Source organism: Pseudophryne corroboree, chromosome 8 (assembly GCF_028390025.1).
Source record: "Pseudophryne corroboree isolate aPseCor3 chromosome 8, aPseCor3.hap2, whole genome shotgun sequence".
In the NCBI taxonomy this organism is placed as follows: Eukaryota; Metazoa; Chordata; class Amphibia; order Anura; family Myobatrachidae; genus Pseudophryne; species Pseudophryne corroboree.
The window spans coordinates 168426683-168444404 of NC_086451.1; the positions used below are offsets into that span (position 1 = coordinate 168426683).

General features: G+C 41.1%; 1 non-coding gene across 1 annotated transcript; it reads right to left on the minus strand.

Moving 5' to 3' along the window:
• Positions 1-14576: 14576 nt before the first annotated feature.
• TRNAS-ACU (transfer RNA serine (anticodon ACU)) lies at positions 14577-14650 on the minus strand. Its single transcript has one exon. It is a non-coding gene; the product is annotated as a tRNA-Ser (tRNA).
• Positions 14651-17722: the final 3072 nt, after the last annotated feature.

The window sequence follows — 17722 nt, forward strand, 5'->3', positions numbered from 1 at the left end:
AAGCCCTAGCGTCATGCAGTGGATTTGGCAGAAGCAGAGGACAATCTCTGCTCCTGCAATCTTGAAGAGGCTACAGACCTCTTCCCTCTTCTCCTTCCTCTACCTGCAAAGAAAGGGGAATCTTAACTTCTTGCATATCTATTGGGCCGAAATGACTGCATCAGATAATGATGCGTCTTTATCCGTTGAGAGGGAACATAGTGCAAGAAGGTTGACTTACCTGCGGGAGCTGCCGAGATCAAATTAACTAGGCCGTCGCCAAACAAGGCTTCACCTTCATAGGGAAGAGACTCCCTTTCTTCTTGGAGTCAGTATCAGCAGTTCCTTGGTGAATCCAGATATACAGGGAATGGGGGGAAGGGGATGTGTTCTGCACCAGCTATTAAATTCTAAATATTTGTATGAAGAGGCCCCAATAAATGTCCATCAGTTATATTAAATATTAATTGTAGGACGTTCGGGGGTGCTACCAGAGACAAGTAATGTTATGCAGGAAAGGAGAAGAGAAAAGAATGTCTCTTTGCTGGCGCACAAATGATGATTTAAAAATTAACTTTTAATAAATTCGTTAAAATTGTCTAAACACGAAATAAAGTACAATAAGTTTGTATAATGTAATTACCATATATAATAAATGGAAATACATTTATTAATATCAAGGTTCGCTACCTGTGTTGTGTCTTTATTATTGATCCAAATTGACTATATCAATTAGTCTGATACTGAATTACTGGACACTATGTAATATTAGTTGAATGTATATTAGTAATTCACTTGACAAATGTCAGAACCTGGCAATAGTTCTACATATCATACACTTACAGCACTCTTTCCACAATATTTTCCCTTTATTCCAGATCAAATGGTATAATCCCCCACAGTAATTATTCCTGTTGTAGTATAGTACAGTATGGTTGCTGGGGACGTCTTTAATGAAAAGAGAGGGAACATCTAATGTGTCTCCTTATGGGTAAAATACTTGCAAGCTAAGTGCTATGAATAGCATCAGCATGTAGATAAATGCTGAGTGTTAGGTGAGTAATGCAGATAAATAGGGATATCTAATAATTCTATAGAATAGTGGGTGAATTATTAGATATCCCTATTTATCTGCACCTCTAAGCACACTATTTGACTGTCCACACCCTGCTGTGCCTATTACCCATCTCCTCCACCACCCTCAACACTGACCCACACATCATTCACCCACAAAGATACAATAAAGGTAGTTTGGATAAATTAGCTAAATGAAATGGATTTAACCAATTTATCTAAATGACAATTTTTGGATGTTTTCCAGTGTTTGGGAGCAAATGGTCAATTGTCATTTGCTGCCACATATTAGCATAATTTTGTTTCAACTAGAAAAAAAAAGTTGGACAGATAATCTAAGTGTGGATCCAGTTTAATGCTGATTTCAGAGCCAACTATAGACTTGATTGAGGTACTGTGTCCCCGGTACCAAATACCAATTAAAATAATATTGTGAGGTGTGAGGTGTTCAAAAAAGACTGAAAATGAGTGGAAATTATGGTTATTGAGGTTAATAATACTATGGGATCAAAATGACCCCCAAATTCTATGATTTAAGCTGTTTTTTAGGGTTTTTTGAAAAAAACACCCGAATCCAAAACACACCCGAATCCGACAAAAAAATTTCGGTGAGGTTTTGCCAAAACGCGTCCGAACCCAAAACACGGCCGCGGAACCGAACCCAAAACCCGAAAAATTTCCGGTGCACATCACTACTTAATTAGAACTTCGGTCAATGTGAATTCATTATTGGACTCAACCATGGTTATACTTAAAACCCAGGGGTCTATTTAAGATCGATCTTAATCGATGTTGGGCTTCCAGGTTGAAAAAAACACACATTTACTAACATTTTAAAATTTATATAAAAAATCATCTGTTCGTAAATGCAGTGCACATGGTTTTGCCCAACTGCTAACAAAATTCCTGCTGCGATCAACTTGGAATTACCCCCATCGATTGATGTTTTCACACTGCTCGTTCCAACCCCAAAAACTATGAAGAGGATGGGGGCATATACGCAGGGTCCATCCTGTGCATGTGCCTACATTTTCTCCGGGTGCCCCGCAGAAAATGCGAATGCCTCTGCCTGTCAATCAATAGAGGGCGTACCTTCGCAGGTATATCGCGATCATGAGCCATGTCTCCCATTTTTGTCATTATAGGTGCTCTGTGAGCTGCTGACCATGCCCCAGCCCCTCTGTCTCCCGTGAATAGACATTGGGGCTTATTCAGACCAGATCGCTTCAATTTATTTTCACCCAGCGGGCAATCAGGTCTGCACTGCACATGCGTATGCACAACAATGCGTAGGTGCGACGGTCCGGAGATCACAAGAAGATTGACAAGAAGAGGGTGTTTGTGTGGGTGGCAACTGAATGTTTCTAGGGAGTGTCCGGAAAAACATTGGAGGGACCCGGCGTTTTGTGGGAGGATTTGTGACGTCACCTCAATGGCTGAGTAAGTGCTGAGCTGTGCAGCTCTTGTGCACATGTGATCACACACCTGCACAGCAAATTTTCCCTTCCGCTGTAGGCGGCAACCACCTGATCACAGGGATGCAAAAAACACACCCTAGCGATCAGGTCTGAATTACCCACAATGTGCATATTTGCAGAGCAACAAGCTACAGGGAGCCTTCCACCCCCCCCCCTTCCCCATGACTATGGGACACTGGGGGGGGGGTTATTTGGGTTAGCTGGACATTCCCAAAAAAGTGACTGTCCTGCAAAAATTGGGTTAGTTGGGAGGTATGTGCAAATACATTTATTGTTTTGCATGCAGGGTAAATACTGGCTTCTTTGACATTTAGCCACAAATGCTGCACAGTTGAATTACAGTATTACACTGCAATTAACAGTTATGCTAGGACATTCCTTCTCCCAAAATCTACCTCTCTCTGCATGTTACATCTGTCCCACAGTGGCGTGCGGTGAGGTCAGTGGCTAGTGAGGCACTACAGCCATAATGTCCGCCGAATCCTGCCGATGACCCTTAGCCAATGCCCGCTACTGCCTCTGAGCCGATACCCACTGCCACCGCCAATGGCTTAAAAAACTCTCCCACAATCAACTGACCCAGCCCTCCACCACTAATTTCTATCTCAGTCCGATGCCGCCAATGCCCGCTGCCTGCCTGCTCATTGTTCTTGTGATATATTATAAATTTTTATAGAAAAAAAATGAGTGTTTGGGACTGGGAAGGGTGAGGGAGGAGGACATGAATGCAATTTTGTTGTCCAGGGCTTCCATTAACTTAAAGGAGAAGGGTCTGAATGGGTTAAAAAAAATGTGTGAGGTCCCCCCTCCTTAGTATAACCAGCCTCTTTGAGCCGGTCCTGGTTATTTAAATACTGGGGGAAAAATTGGACAGAGGTTCCCCGTATTTAGACAACCAGCACCGGGCTCTTAGACGGGTCCTGGTTCCAAAAATACGTGGGACAAAAGATGTAGGGGTCCCCCATATTTTTAAAACCAGCACCGGGCTCCACTAGCCAGAGAGATAATGCCACAGCCAGGGGACACTTTTATGTAGGTCCCTGCGGCCCTGGCATTACCCCTTCAACTAGTCACCCCTGGCCGGGGTTCCCTGGAGAAGTGGGGATCCCTTAAATCAAGAGGTTCCTCCCCTCGAGGCACCCAAGGGCCAGGGGTGAAGCCCGAGGCTGTCCCCAGCACCCCTGGGTGGTGGGTGCCGGGCTGATAGCCATATGTGTAAAAAAAGAATATTGTTTTTTTGTTGTGGAACTACAAGGCCCAGCAAGCCTCTCCCACTTGCTGGTACTTGGAGAACCTCAAGTACCAGCAGGCGGGGAAATAACGGGCTCGCTGGTACCTGTAGTTCTACAACAACAAAAAATACCCAAATAAAAACACAAACACACACACCGTGACAGTAAAATTATTGAGACAGGCTGTAGCATGTGGATGCATGTAACCCTATAAAAGTGATGGATTGGGTGACTATTACAATACCCACTGTTGCTGTCTGAAAAATGATGGATATATAGATTGCTCTGCCGAGATATGTTTTTTTTCTAAAATGCACCACAGGTATGGATGGATAGTATACTTGACGACACAGAGGTAGGTAGAGCCTACTGTACCGTACTGCTATATATTATATTATTTATTATTATTATCCTTTATTTATATGGCGCCACAAGGGTTCCGCAGCACCAAATTACAGAGTACATAAACAAATAATCAAACAGGAAAACAGCAACTTACAGTTGATGACAATATAGGACAAGTACAGGGTAAATAAACATAGCTACATCAGCAGATGACACTGGAATAAGTATCAGGTGGCAGAAGACTGCTGGATTTGGTGCAGCTGAAGATTATTAAAGTAAGAAAAGAGTAAGCACATGAGGGAAGAGGGCCCTGCTCATGAGAGCTTACATTCTAAAGGGGAGGGGTAGACAGACAGGGGTGAGACAGATGGGGTACATAGAGAGCGTGGAACAGAGGTTTAGGATTAGATTTGGCTGGGTTTGGTGAAGAAGTGGGTCTTGAGAGCCCATTTGAAGTTTTGTAGAGAGGTGGAGAGTCTGAGGGGGAGAGGTAGGGAATTCCAGAGAAGTGGTGCAGCACGTGAAAAATCTTGGAGGTAGGAGTGGGAGGAAGTAATCCGTAGGCAGGAGAGTCGGCGTGCATTAGCAGAGCGAAGAGGACGGGTGGGAGTGTAAAGCGAGATAAGATCAGAGATGTAGATGGGAGAGGAGTGGGTGAGGGTTTTGTAAGCAAGTGTGAGAAGCTTGAAATGGATTCTGAAAGGGAAGGGGAGCCAGTGAAGGACTAGTAAGAGAGGAGAGGTGGACGTAGTGCATTTGGTGAGGAAAATGAGCCGGGCAGCAGCATTGAGGATAGATTGGAGTGGAGAGAGGTATTTGTCAGGAATGCCAGTCAGGAGGAGATTACAGTAGTCCAGTCTGGAGATGACCAGTGAGTGGATAAGAGTCTTAGTAGCATCCTGGGTCAGAAAGGGTCTGATCCTGGAAATATTTTTTAGATGAAAACGGCAGGTTTGTGAGAGGTGCTGAATGTGTGGTTTGAAGGAGAGGGAGGAGTCAAGGATTACTCCAAGACAGCGCACTTGGGGGGTAGAGGAGATAGTAGTGCCATCAATAGATAATGAGATTGTAGGAGGTGAGGTTATGCGGGAGGGAGGGAAGATGATCAGCTCGGTCTTAGACATGTTAAGTTTAAGAAAGCGCTGGGACATCCAGGAAGAGATAGCAGAGAGACAGTTGGAGATACGAGTGAGGAGAGTAGGGGAGAGGTCTGGAGAGGAAAGATAGATTTGAGTGTCATCAGCATAGAGATGATATTGGAAACCAAAAGAACTAATGAGCTTACCTAGTGAGGACGTATAGAGAGAGAAGAGGACCAAGGACAGAACCTTGGGGTACCCCTACAGTTAGTGGAAGTGAGGGGGAGGTGGAGTCATGAGAGGAGACAGAGAATGAACGGTCAGAAAGGTAGGACGACAACCAAGAGAGGGCAGTGTTACGCAGACCAATGGAGTGAAGGATTTGCAGTAGGAGAGGATGGTCCACAGTGTCAAAAGCAGCAGAGAGATCAAGTAGAATAAGTAGAGAGTAGTGTCCCTTAGATTTAGCAGCATGGAGGTCATTGCATACTTTTGTAAGGGCAGTTTCAGTGGAGTGGAGAGGACGGAAGCCAGACTGGAATGGGTCAAGCAGTGAGTGTGAGGAAAGAAAGGAAGTAAGGCGGTTGTAGACAATACGCTCAAGGAGTTTGGAGGCAAAAGGGAGAAGAGAGATGGGTCGGTAGTTGGAGAGAGTGTTTGGATCAAGGGTAGGTTTTTTAAGAATAGGAGAGATGAGAGCGTGCTTGAAGGCAGAGGGGACAGTGCCTGATGAGAAGGATAGATTGAGAAGGTGGGAAAGATGGGAACAAGCAGAAGAAGAGATGTGGCAGAGGAGGCGGGAGGGGATAGGGTCAAGTGGGGAGGTGGTGAGGGGACAGGAACGAATGAGGGCCATGACTTCCTCTCCAGATGCATGGGAGAAAGATGACAGAGTTGGTGCGAGGGATGGGGAGGGTTGGTAAGGGATGGGAGAAGGCTGGTTACTGATAGTCTGGTGTGATGTGATGTCCTGACGTATGGAGTCAATTTTGGATGTGAAGTAAGTGGCAAAGTCAAGAGCAGAGAGTGAGGAAGGGAGACGAGGTGGAGGTGGGCAGAGGAGTGAGTTGAGAGTGGCAAAGAGGCGCCGGGGGTTGGAAGACTGGGAGGAGATGAGGTTCTTGAAGTATGACTGTTTAGCAAGAGAAAGGGCAGCACTGAAGGATGAGAGCATAAGTTTGAAATGGAGGAAGTCTGCCTTAGAGCGTGATTTCCTCCAGTGTCGCTCAGCAGTACGTGAGCATTTTTGCAGATATCTGGTGCATTTGGTGTGCCAGGGTTGAGGTGTTAATTTGCGAGGGTGAACAGTGGTTGGTGGAGCAACAGAGTCAAGAGCAGAAGTAAGGGAAGCATTGTATGTGGAAGTGGCTTGTTCAGGGCATGAGAGAGAGAGAGAATAGGAGAGAGAAGTGAGTCAAACAGGGAGGAAAGGAATGTGGTGTCAATAGCTTCAATGTTACGCTTAGTGATGGTAGCCTTAGGAGGTTGAGATGGGGAAGTCGAGAGAGATAGGTTGAAGGAGAGCAGGTGGTGGTCAGAGAGGGGAAATGGGGAGTTGGAAAAATCAGAAATATCACAGCGGTGAGTGAAGACCAGATCCAGTGAGCTCCCATTCACATGGGAGGGTGAGGAGGTCCACTGGGAGAGACCAAGTGAAGAGGTGAGGTTAAGGAGTTTAGAGGCAGGGGATTGTGTGGGGATGTCAATAGGGATGTTGAAATCGCCTAGGATAATGGTGGGAATGTCAGAAGAGAGGAAGTGAGGAAGCCAGGAAGCAAAGTTGTCGATGAATTTGGAAGCAGTGCCAGGGGGGCGGTAAATGACAGCTACTCTAAGATGGACTGGTTGGAAGAGACATATGGAGTGGACCTCAAATGTAGATAATATAAGGGATGGTTCTGGTGGTATGAGTTGGTAGGAGTAACTAGAAGGTAAAAGGACCCCAACACCACCCCCATGGCGACCCCCAGGTCGGGGGGTGTGTGTGAATGTAAGGCCCCCAGCAGAGAGAGCAGCAGCAGAAGTAGTGTCAGAGGGCGTAATCCAAGTTTCAGTAATGGCTAGTAGGTGTAGGGAGTTGGAAATGAAAAGGTCATGAGTGGGGACCAGTTTGTTACAAACGGATCTGGCATTTCAGAGGGCACAGGATAGGGGGTATGAGTTTGTGGGAGAGATGTGAATTAGATTTTCAGGGTTGCTGTAGCGATGAGGTGGGATTAACTTTGAGGGCAGGGATGAGAGAGTAGTGATGGTACGGGTGCCTGAAATAGGAGGGGAAACTGCAGGAGGTGGGCAGGGAGGGAGGTCAGTGTGATGTGGATGGGGGTGTGGGGAGGTGACAGGGAAGGGAGAGAGGGAGCAGGGCTGAGTTGTGGGGTAGCAGGACCATGGGGCAGAGGTGAATGAAAGTGGGGTAACAGGAAAGGTGGGGGAAGGAAACAGAGGGATGGAGGGGAGACAGAGGAGGAGGTGGAGGAGACTAGGGGTGGGGGGAAGGATAAAGATACATTATTAGGTAGACACTGAGTGATGTGGGGAGTATAAGAAAGCATTCACATAGTGTTAAGTAGGTAAATAGGTTGAGAGAAAGTGGAAGTAGGAGAGGAGACTGTAAGGGAATCCGAGCAGAAGAATTGTAGAAATGCAGGTGAGAAAAGCAGTGTAGGCTCAAGGGGTGTAGATTTAGTATGAAATGAGTCAAAAGCGTAGATAAAGTGGGTGCAGAAATGTATTTGGAGTGTAAGAAATGAAAGGATTGTGAGAGGTTTAAGAAGCAATGGTAATTATGTTAGATGTTTTAAGTGTTTGCAGGTAAAATTGCATTGGTGCAGCTGTGCTTAAAAAACAAAATTACAATAATACAGATACAGGCATTTGTAGGTGAAATGGATGGTTTATGAAATGTCCAAGTAAGGTAGTTCTGTGCTATGTAATCAGATGCAACAATCAGGAGGTGAGTGATCTGAGGAGTAAGTGACTCACATTTGTTATTAGTTCTTCAGTTTTCTTTGTTTTGTTAGATTGGTGTGCTTCTGTTTTCCTTCTTTTTCACTTCGATTGAACGCTAATTGAACACTGCTGTTATGTGTCAATTTTATCACGCTTTTATAAAAATGCACGCTTAGATCAATAAATGCACAGCCAAATGGCTTTGCACAGCCTACACCATTGGACTTTAGTAGAAGACTATTACAAGTGAAACCAATAATTGAAATCTGTAACCACACCCCACCCCCTCAAATGCCAGGCAATAAATTACCTTAAAAACAACAACCAGGCATTCCACAAAGATTAAACTGGGTCTATATCATTCAAAACTTTAAAAAAGTACTTCAAAATCACATACTATGCAATAATGTTTCAATTTGCATTACCCAGCAGAATTAGCTTTGCATATATAGATATAGTGCAGCAGAATAGATTGGTGGTTGTAGTCAATTGTAATTACCTGTAGGTGACAAGAAGAGAAGAAACGTCAATTCACAATCGATATCAGCTGAAGATAAATTAACGCTGATTGAACGCTGCGTTATGTGTCAATTTTATCACGCTTTGATAAAAATGCATGCTTAGATCAATAAATGCACAGCCAAACAGCTTTGCACATCCTACACCATTGGACTTAAGTAGAAGTCTGGTGGCCAGCAAAATTTTGCACTGTCCTCCTACTATATATAGTGCGCACAACTACTAAAATACACCACAGGTATGGATGGATAGTATACTTGACGACACAGAGGTAGGTAGAGCAGTGGCCTACTGTACCGTACTGCTATATATTATATACTGGTGGTCAGCAAAATTCTGCCCTGTCCTCCTACTATATAATACAATGCAGCACAGATATGGAGCATTTTTCAGGCAGAGAACGTAGATATTTTCAGCACACTGAGCACAGATATTTGCAAGCACACTGAACACAGAAACTGAGAAAACGCTGCACGTCCTCTCCCTATCATCTCCAATGCACAAGTGAAAATGGCGGCGACTCGTGGCTCCTTATATAGAATAGAATAGCTGCTGACGGGCACGATTGAGGGAGGAAAGGGACATTTGAATCCAGCCCATAGATGCAATGTGAATATGTAATTTGTACCTTCCTATCTTAAAATGTATATACAGTGTATATGTCACAACTGAGGGCCTGAGCTGACTGGAGGCAGCCTCAGTTGTAGGGGCTGAGGTGTAGTGGAACCTGGGAGGTTGTATCAGACCCCTGGACATGTAAGTTAAATGTAGAAGAATTGCCCGAAGGCGTGCCCACGACAACCAGGATAAAAGTCAATGATGTTTATTTTGACAAACTCCATGCATCACAGCAGTAATAAAAGAGAAACATAAACTCAGCAGAGAAATAATACAGTTCCTGGGTACTACAGGAGGACAAGGACCACAGGGCTCTGGTAGTATGAGACAGTTCTTATTATCTTCTAGTTGGAAAGTCCTTACCAGGCTCGACTGTAGCAATGGAGATAGCCCAGGATCATACTAGCTGGTGTTCCAGGAAAAGCTGGGCTGCTGTGGATAAAATGGCTGCTGTGGGTACTGGCTGAAACCAGACTGATGTAAGCACGGAGTGGATTGCTGGATGGAACCAGCCAAATAATAAATGAAGCTTGAGAGCGATGAAATATGATTGATATATGGAGTTTGAGAGCGGTGAAATAATAGTGCCGGTGGTGAGTGGTAATCTGCGGAAATGATACCGGCACTTTAAGAAGAGCTGATCTCGGCTGGAAGCAGGTAAATCTGTAACTGGAAACAGATGAGTCCCAGAGGACTGGAGAGTCAGGCTGCACCGCAGGTGGTAGACTAGAGCGGGTCTCTTTAGTGGAGGTTTGGAGATGGTAACTGGAACCTGGAAAACAACCACGGGAGAGAGACAAACTGGAACTAGGTTTGACAACCAAATCACTGACGCCTTCCTTGCTCAGGCACAGAATACTTATACCTGCAGCAAGGAAGGGATTGGCTAGGCAATTATGCAGATTACAATGGAAACAGCGGATTGGTGGAAATGAACAGGTGACAGAATCCAACATGGCTGCGCCCATGCAGACACTTGGAGGGAAGATTGGTTTGAAAATCCATGTGGGAACTTTAACAGCAATGGCGGCGCCGGCCACAGTAAACAGGAGACGCCAGACTGATGAGTGCACATTTGAACCACGCGGGCAACAGCGGAGGCCGCGGCTGACATAAGCGCCACTCTGACATCCTGCATGCAGAAACTCAGGGACGGCGGCGGAGGCCGCGGGAGATGCCATTCAAGATGCAACATGGCGCCGCTGTGACAGCGTCTCAGAGTGACAGGAGAGGAGGCAGGAATGGGGACATCAGAATAACAGATGGGATCCGGTCCTGGAGCGCTGAGCCAGCCTTAGGAGGCATCTGAAAGGTAAGTTATGGCGTCCAGATACCCGGATCGTGACAGTATACACTAGAGGTCTTTCCGAACCCCCTAATCCTAACATTGTAATTTGCTTTAGGGCGCACCTCCAATTAGTCTAGTGTTTCTTGCTGCCTTTCCAATGAAGCAAGTTTAATTTAGTAATAGGTGAAAAACCATCCCTACAAAGGTGTTAATCAGAGACTTGGCTTTGTGGACACTTTTCAGAGAACAACTTTGTTAGCATAAAAATAAAACCAGAAAATGAAGAGCTGTTTAATCACTCAATTGGATTTTTTTGCCAGCATATTTCTTTTTCTCTGCAACCAATGCTAAATTGTGCTTCCTAGCTGTTTTTATAAAATCACTGAATCAAATCTAACTCTGATTACATCAGAGAAGGCCAGGTACCCTACACCATAACAGGGGGTTTGAAATTTTGACTTGTCTACTTAAAGATCACCAAAATCTGATCACAAGGTCAATTACGTCCCTGGGTGGGATTGAACCACCAACCTTTTGGTTAATAGCCGAACACACTAACCGATTGCGCCACAGAGACACTTTGCAAAATGTACATACTGACAAAGGCTAATAAGCATTTATCTAGAACGTTTCCTAGAAAAACTTTAAAAAGTCAATAATCTGGAGAGTTTTTGTAAAATGTTTCTTCCATCAACCAACGAAGAAACACATTGGTACTTTTCCATGATGAGTGAGTGCTTCAGGTTCTCTTGCACTTACATGTGCAGCAGAGTACTGCAATGGAAGCATGCTGGGCCCATAACCAAGAGGTAGGCAGATTGAAACTATCCTCTGCTATATGCATTTTTTTTTTGTTAATTAAAGTAATCCAAAACTGGGATTGATATTTTGGTTCTTTTATTTTTACTTAAAGTACAGTAACTTTTACCATTTTAATTTGTTTTAATAGTATATTGACAGTATTGTTTTCTTTCAAATATCCACTTAATTTTCTTTACCCTATTATTAAAATGGTAATTGACAAAAACAAACTACATTGTCACCAGAAGAGCAATACAAAATGTACAAGTGATATATTAAAATCATCTTTCCAGCTTGATTTTCAATGATGCATTGGGGCAACAATTTTTTTTAGCAACATCTTCACCCTTAAATAAAGATTTTCTTAATTCCTTACCTGTGTGCTAATTAGATATCACCTTGTTTTCACATTAAACAGACTTCCACATGAGAAAGCAGCAAGGATGCAGTGGCGTTAATGTTTCCTGGTGTCAACCCGTATTATTTCAGTAGACATTGAAATGAGGATGCATCTTGCTGCCTTTCCAATGAAGCAAATTTAATTTAGTAATAGGTGAAAAACCATCCCTACAAAGGTGTTAATCAGAGACTTGGCTTTGTGGACACTTTTCAGAGAACAAATTTGTTAGCATAAAAATAAAGCCAGAAAATGAAGAGCTGTTTAATCACTCAATTTTATTTTTTTGCCAGCATATTTCTTTTTCTCTGCAACCCACTGCTAAATTGTGCTTCCTAGCTGTTTTTATAAAATCACTGAATCAAATCTAACTCTGATTACATCAGAGAAGGCCAGGTACCCTACACCATAAGAGGGGGTTTGAAATTTTGACTTGTCTACTTAAAGATCACCAAAATCTGATAACAAGGTCAATTACGTCACTGGGTGGGATTGAACCACCAACCTTTTGGTTTATAGCCGTACACACTAACTGATTGCGCCACAGAGACACTTTGCAAAAGTACATACTGACAAAGGCTAATAAGCATTCATCTAGAACGTTTCCTAGAAAAACTTTAAAAAGTCAATAATCTGGAGAGTTTTTGTAAAATGTTTCTTCCATCAACCAACAAAGAAACACATTGGTACTTTCCCATGATGACTGAGTGCTTCAGGATCTCTTGCACTTACATGTGCAGCAGAGTACTGCAATGGAAGCATGCTGGGCCCATAACCCAGAGGTAGGCAGATTGAAACTATCCTTTGCTATATGCATTTTTTTTTGTTAATTTAAGTAATCAAAACTGGGATTGATATTTTTGCTCTTTTATTTTTACTTAAAGTACAATAACTTTTACCATTTTAATTTGTTTTAATAGTATATTGACAGTATTGTTTTCTTTCAAATGTCCACTTAATTTTCTTTACCCTATTATTAAAATGGTAATTGACAAAAACAAACTACATTGTCACCAGAAGAGCAATACAAAATGTACAAGTGATATATTAAAATCATCTTTCCAGCTTGAATTTCAATGATGCATTGGGGCAACAATTTTTTTAGCAACATCTTCACCCTTAAATAAAGATTTTCTTAATTCCTTACCTGTGTGCTAATTAGATATCACCTTGTTTTCACATTAAACAGACTTCCACATGAGAAAGCAGCAAGGATGCAGTGGCGTTAATGTTTCCTGGTGTCAACCTGTATTATTTCAGTAAACATTGAAATGAGGATGCATCTTGCTGCCTTTCCAATGAAGCAAGTTTAATTTAGTAATAGGTTAAAAACCATCCTTACAAAGGTGTTAATCAGAGACTTGGCTTTGTGGACACTTTTCAGAGAACAAATTTGTTAGCATAAAAATAAAGCCAGAAAATTAAGAGCTGTTTAATCACTCAATTGGATTTTTTTTGCCAGCATATTTCTTTTTCTCTGCAACCCACTGCTAAATTGTGCTTCCTAGCTGTTTTTATAAAATCACTGAATCAAATCTAACTCTGATTACATCAGAGAAGGCCAGGTACCCTACACCATAACAGGGGGTTTGAAATTTTGACTTGTCTACTTTAAGATCACCAAAATCTGATAACAAGGTCAATTACGTCCTTGGTTGGGATTGAACCACCAACCTTTTGGTTAGTAGCCAGACACACTAACCGATTGCGCCACAGAGACACTTTGCAAAAAGTAGATACTGACAAAGTCTAATAAGCATACATCTAGAACGTTTCCTAGAAAAACTTTAAAAAGTCAATAATCTGGAGAGTTTTTGTAAGATGTTTCTTCCATCAACCAATGAAGAAACACATTGGTACTTTCCCATGATGAGTGAGTGCTTCAGGATCTCTTGCACTTACATGTGCAGCACAGTACTGCAATGGAAGCATGCTGGGCCCATAACCCAGAGGTAGGCAGATTGAAACTATCCTTTGCTATATGCATTTTTTTTTGTTAATTTAAGTAATCAAAACTGGGATTGATATTTTTGCTCTTTTATTTTTACTTAAAGTACAATAACTTTTACCATTTTAATTTGTTTGAATAGTATATTGACAGTATAGTTTTCTTTAAAAAATCCACTTAATTTTCTTTACCCTATTATTAAAAGGGTAATTGACAAAAACAAACTACATTGTCACCAGAAGAGCAATACAAAATGTACAAGTGATATATTAAAATCATCTTTCCAGCTTGAATTTCAATGATGCATTGGGGCAACGCTCTTGTGAGAAACATCTTCACCCTTAAATAAAGATTTTCTTAATTCCTTACCTGTGTGCTAATTAGATATCACCTTGTTTTCACATTAAACAGACTTCCACATGAGAAAGCAGCAAGGATGCAGTGGCGTTAATGTTTCCTGGTGTCAACCTGTATTATTTCAGTAGACATTGAAATGAGGATGCATCTTGCTGCCTTTCCAATGAAGCAAGTTTAATTTAGTAATAGGTGAAAAACCATCCCTACAAAGGTGTTAATCAGAGACTTGGCTTTGTGGACACTTTTCAGAGAACAAATTTGTTAGCATAAAAATAAAGCCAGAAAATGAAGAGCTGTTTAATCACTCAATTGGATTTTTTTTTGCCAGCATATTTCTTTTTCTCTGCAACCCACTGCTAAATTGTGCTTCCTAGCTGTTTTTATAAAATCAATGAACCAAATCTAACTCTGATTACATCAGAGAAGGCCAGGTACCCTACACCATAACAGGGGGTTTGAAATTTTGACTTGTCTACTTAAAGATCACCAAAATCTGATAACAAGGTCAATTACGTCCCTGGGTGGGATTGAACCACCAACCTTTTGGTTAGTAGCCGGACACACTAACCGATTGCGCCACAGAGACACTTTGCAAAAAGTACATACTGACAAAGGCTAATAAGCATACATCTAGAACGTTTCCTAGAAAAACTTTAAAAAGTCAATAATCTGGAGAGTTTTTGTAAGATGTTTCTTCCATCAACCAACAAAGAAACACATTGGTACTTTCCCATGATGAGTGAGTGCTTCAGGATCTCTTGCACTTACATGTGCAGCAGAGTACTGCAATGGAAGCATGCTGGGCCCATAACCCAGAGGTAGGCAGATTGAAACTATCCTTTGCTATATGCATTTTTTTTTGTTAATTTAAGTAATCAAAACTGGGATTGATATTTTTGCTCTTTTATTTTTACTTAAAGTACAATAACTTTTACCATTTTAATTTGTTTTAATAGTATATTGACAGTATAGTTTTCTTTAAAAAATCCACTTAATTTTCTTTACCCTATTATTAAAAGGGTAATTGACAAAAACAAACTACATTGTCACCAGAAGAGCAATACAAAATGTACAAGTGATATATTAAAATCATCTTTCCAGCTTGAATTTCAATGATGCATTGGGGCAACGATTTTGTGAGAAACATCTTCACCCTTAAATAAAGATTTTCTTAATTCCTTACCTGTGTGCTAATTAGATATCACCTTGTTTTCACATTAAACAGACTTCCACATGAGAAAGCAGCAAGGATGCAGTGGCGTTAATGTTTCCTGGTGTCAACCCGTATTATTTCAGTAGACATTGAAATGAGGATGCATCTTGCTGCCTTTCCAATGAAGCAAATTTAATTTAGTAATAGGTGAAAAACCATCCCTACAAAGGTGTTAATCAGAGACTTGGCTTTGTGGACACTTTTCAGAGAACAAATTTGTTAGCATAAAAATAAAGCCAGAAAATTAAGAGCTGTTTAATCACTCAATTGGATTTTTTTGCCAGCATATTTCTTTTTCTCTACAACCCACTGCTAAATTGTGCTTCCTAGCTGTTTTTATAAAATCACTGAATCAAATCTAACTCTGATTACATCAGAGAAGGCCAGGTACCCTACACCATAAGAGGGGGTTTGAAATGTTGACTTGTCTACTTAAAGATCACCAAAATCTATTACGTCCCTGGGTGGGATTGAACCACCAACCTTTTGGTTTATAGCCGTTCACACTAACTGATTGCGCCACAGAGACACTTTGCAAAAGTATATACTGACAAAGGCTAATAAGCATTCATCTAAAACGTTTCCTAGAAAAACTTTAAAAAGTCAATAATCTGGAGAGTTTTAGTAAGATGTTTCTTCCATCCACCAACGAAGAAACACATTGGTACTTTCCCATGATGAGTGAGTGCTTCAGGATCTCTTGCACTTACATGTGCAGCAAAGTACTGCAATGGAAGCATGCTGGGCCCATAACCCAGAGGTAGGCAGATTAAAACTATCCTCTGCTATATGCATATTTTTTTGTTAATTAAAGTAATCCAAAACTGGGATTGATATTTTTGCTCTTTTATTTTTCATTAAAGTACAATAACTTTTACCATTTTAATTTGTTTTAATAGTATATTGAAAGTATTATTTTCTTTAAAAAATCCACTTAATTTTCTTTACCCTATTATTAAAATGGTAATTGACAAAAACAAACTACATTGTCACCAGAAGAGCAATACAAAATGTACAAGTGATATATTAAAATCATCTTTCCAGCTTGAATTTCAATGATGCATTGGGGCAACGATTTTGTGAGAAACATCTTCACCCTTAAATAAAGATTTTCTTAATTCCTTACCTGTGTGCTAATTAGATATCACCTTGTTTTCACATTAAACAGACTTCCACATGAGAAAGCAGCAAGGATGCAGTGGCGATAATGTTTCCTGGTGTCAACCTGTATTATTTCAGTAGACATTGAAATGAGGATGCATCTTGCTGCCTTTCCAATGAAGCAAGTTTAATTTAGTAATAGGTGAAAAACCATCCTTACAAATGTGTTAATCAGAGACTTGGCTTTGTGGACACTTTTCAGAGAACAAATTTGTTAGCATAAAAATAAATCCAGAAAATGAAGAGATGTTTAATCACTCAATTGGATTTTTTTGCCAGCATATTTCTTTTTCTCTGCAACCCACTGCTAAATTGTGCTTCCTAGCTGTTTTTATAAAATCACTGAATCAAATCTAACTCTGATTACATCAGAGAAGGCCAGGTACCCTACACCATAAGAGGGGGTTTGAAATTTTGACTTGTCTACTTAAAGATCACCAAAATCTGATAACAAGGTCAATTACGTCCCTGGGTGGGATTGAACCACCAACCTTTTGGTAAATAGCCATACACACTAACTGATTGCGCCACAGAGACACTTTGCAAAAGTACATACTGACAAAGGCTAATAAGCATTCATCTAAAACGTTTCCTAGAAAAACTTTAAAAAGTCAATAATCTGGAGAGTTTTTGTAAGATGTTTCTTCCATCAACCAACGAAGAAACACATTGGTACTTTCCCATGATGAGTGAGTGCTTCAGGATCTACTGCACTTACATGTGCAGCAGAGTACAGCAATGGAAGCATGCTGGGCACATAACCCAGAGGTAGGCAGATTGAAACTATCCTTTGCTATATGCATTTTTTTTTGTTAATTAAAGTAATCCAAAACTGGGATTGATATTTTTGCTCTTTTATTTTTACTTAAAGTACAATAAATTTTACCATTTTAATTTGTTTTAATAGTATATTGACAGTATAGTTTTCTTTAAAAAATCCACTTAATTTTCTTTACCCTATTATTAAAAGGGTAATTGACAAAAACAAACTACATTGTCACCAGAAGAGCAATACAAAATGTACAAGTGATATATTAAAATCATCTTTCCAGCTTGAATTTCAATGATGCATTGGGGCAACGATTTTGTGAGAAACATCTTCACCCTTAAATAAAGATTTTCTTAATTCCTTACCTGTGTGCTAATTAGATATCACCTTGTTTTCACATTAAACAGACTTCCACATGAGAAAGCAGCAAGGATGCAGTGGCGTTAATGTTTCCTGGTGTCAACCCGTATTATTTCAGTAGACATTGAAATGAGGATGCATCTTGCTGCCTTTCC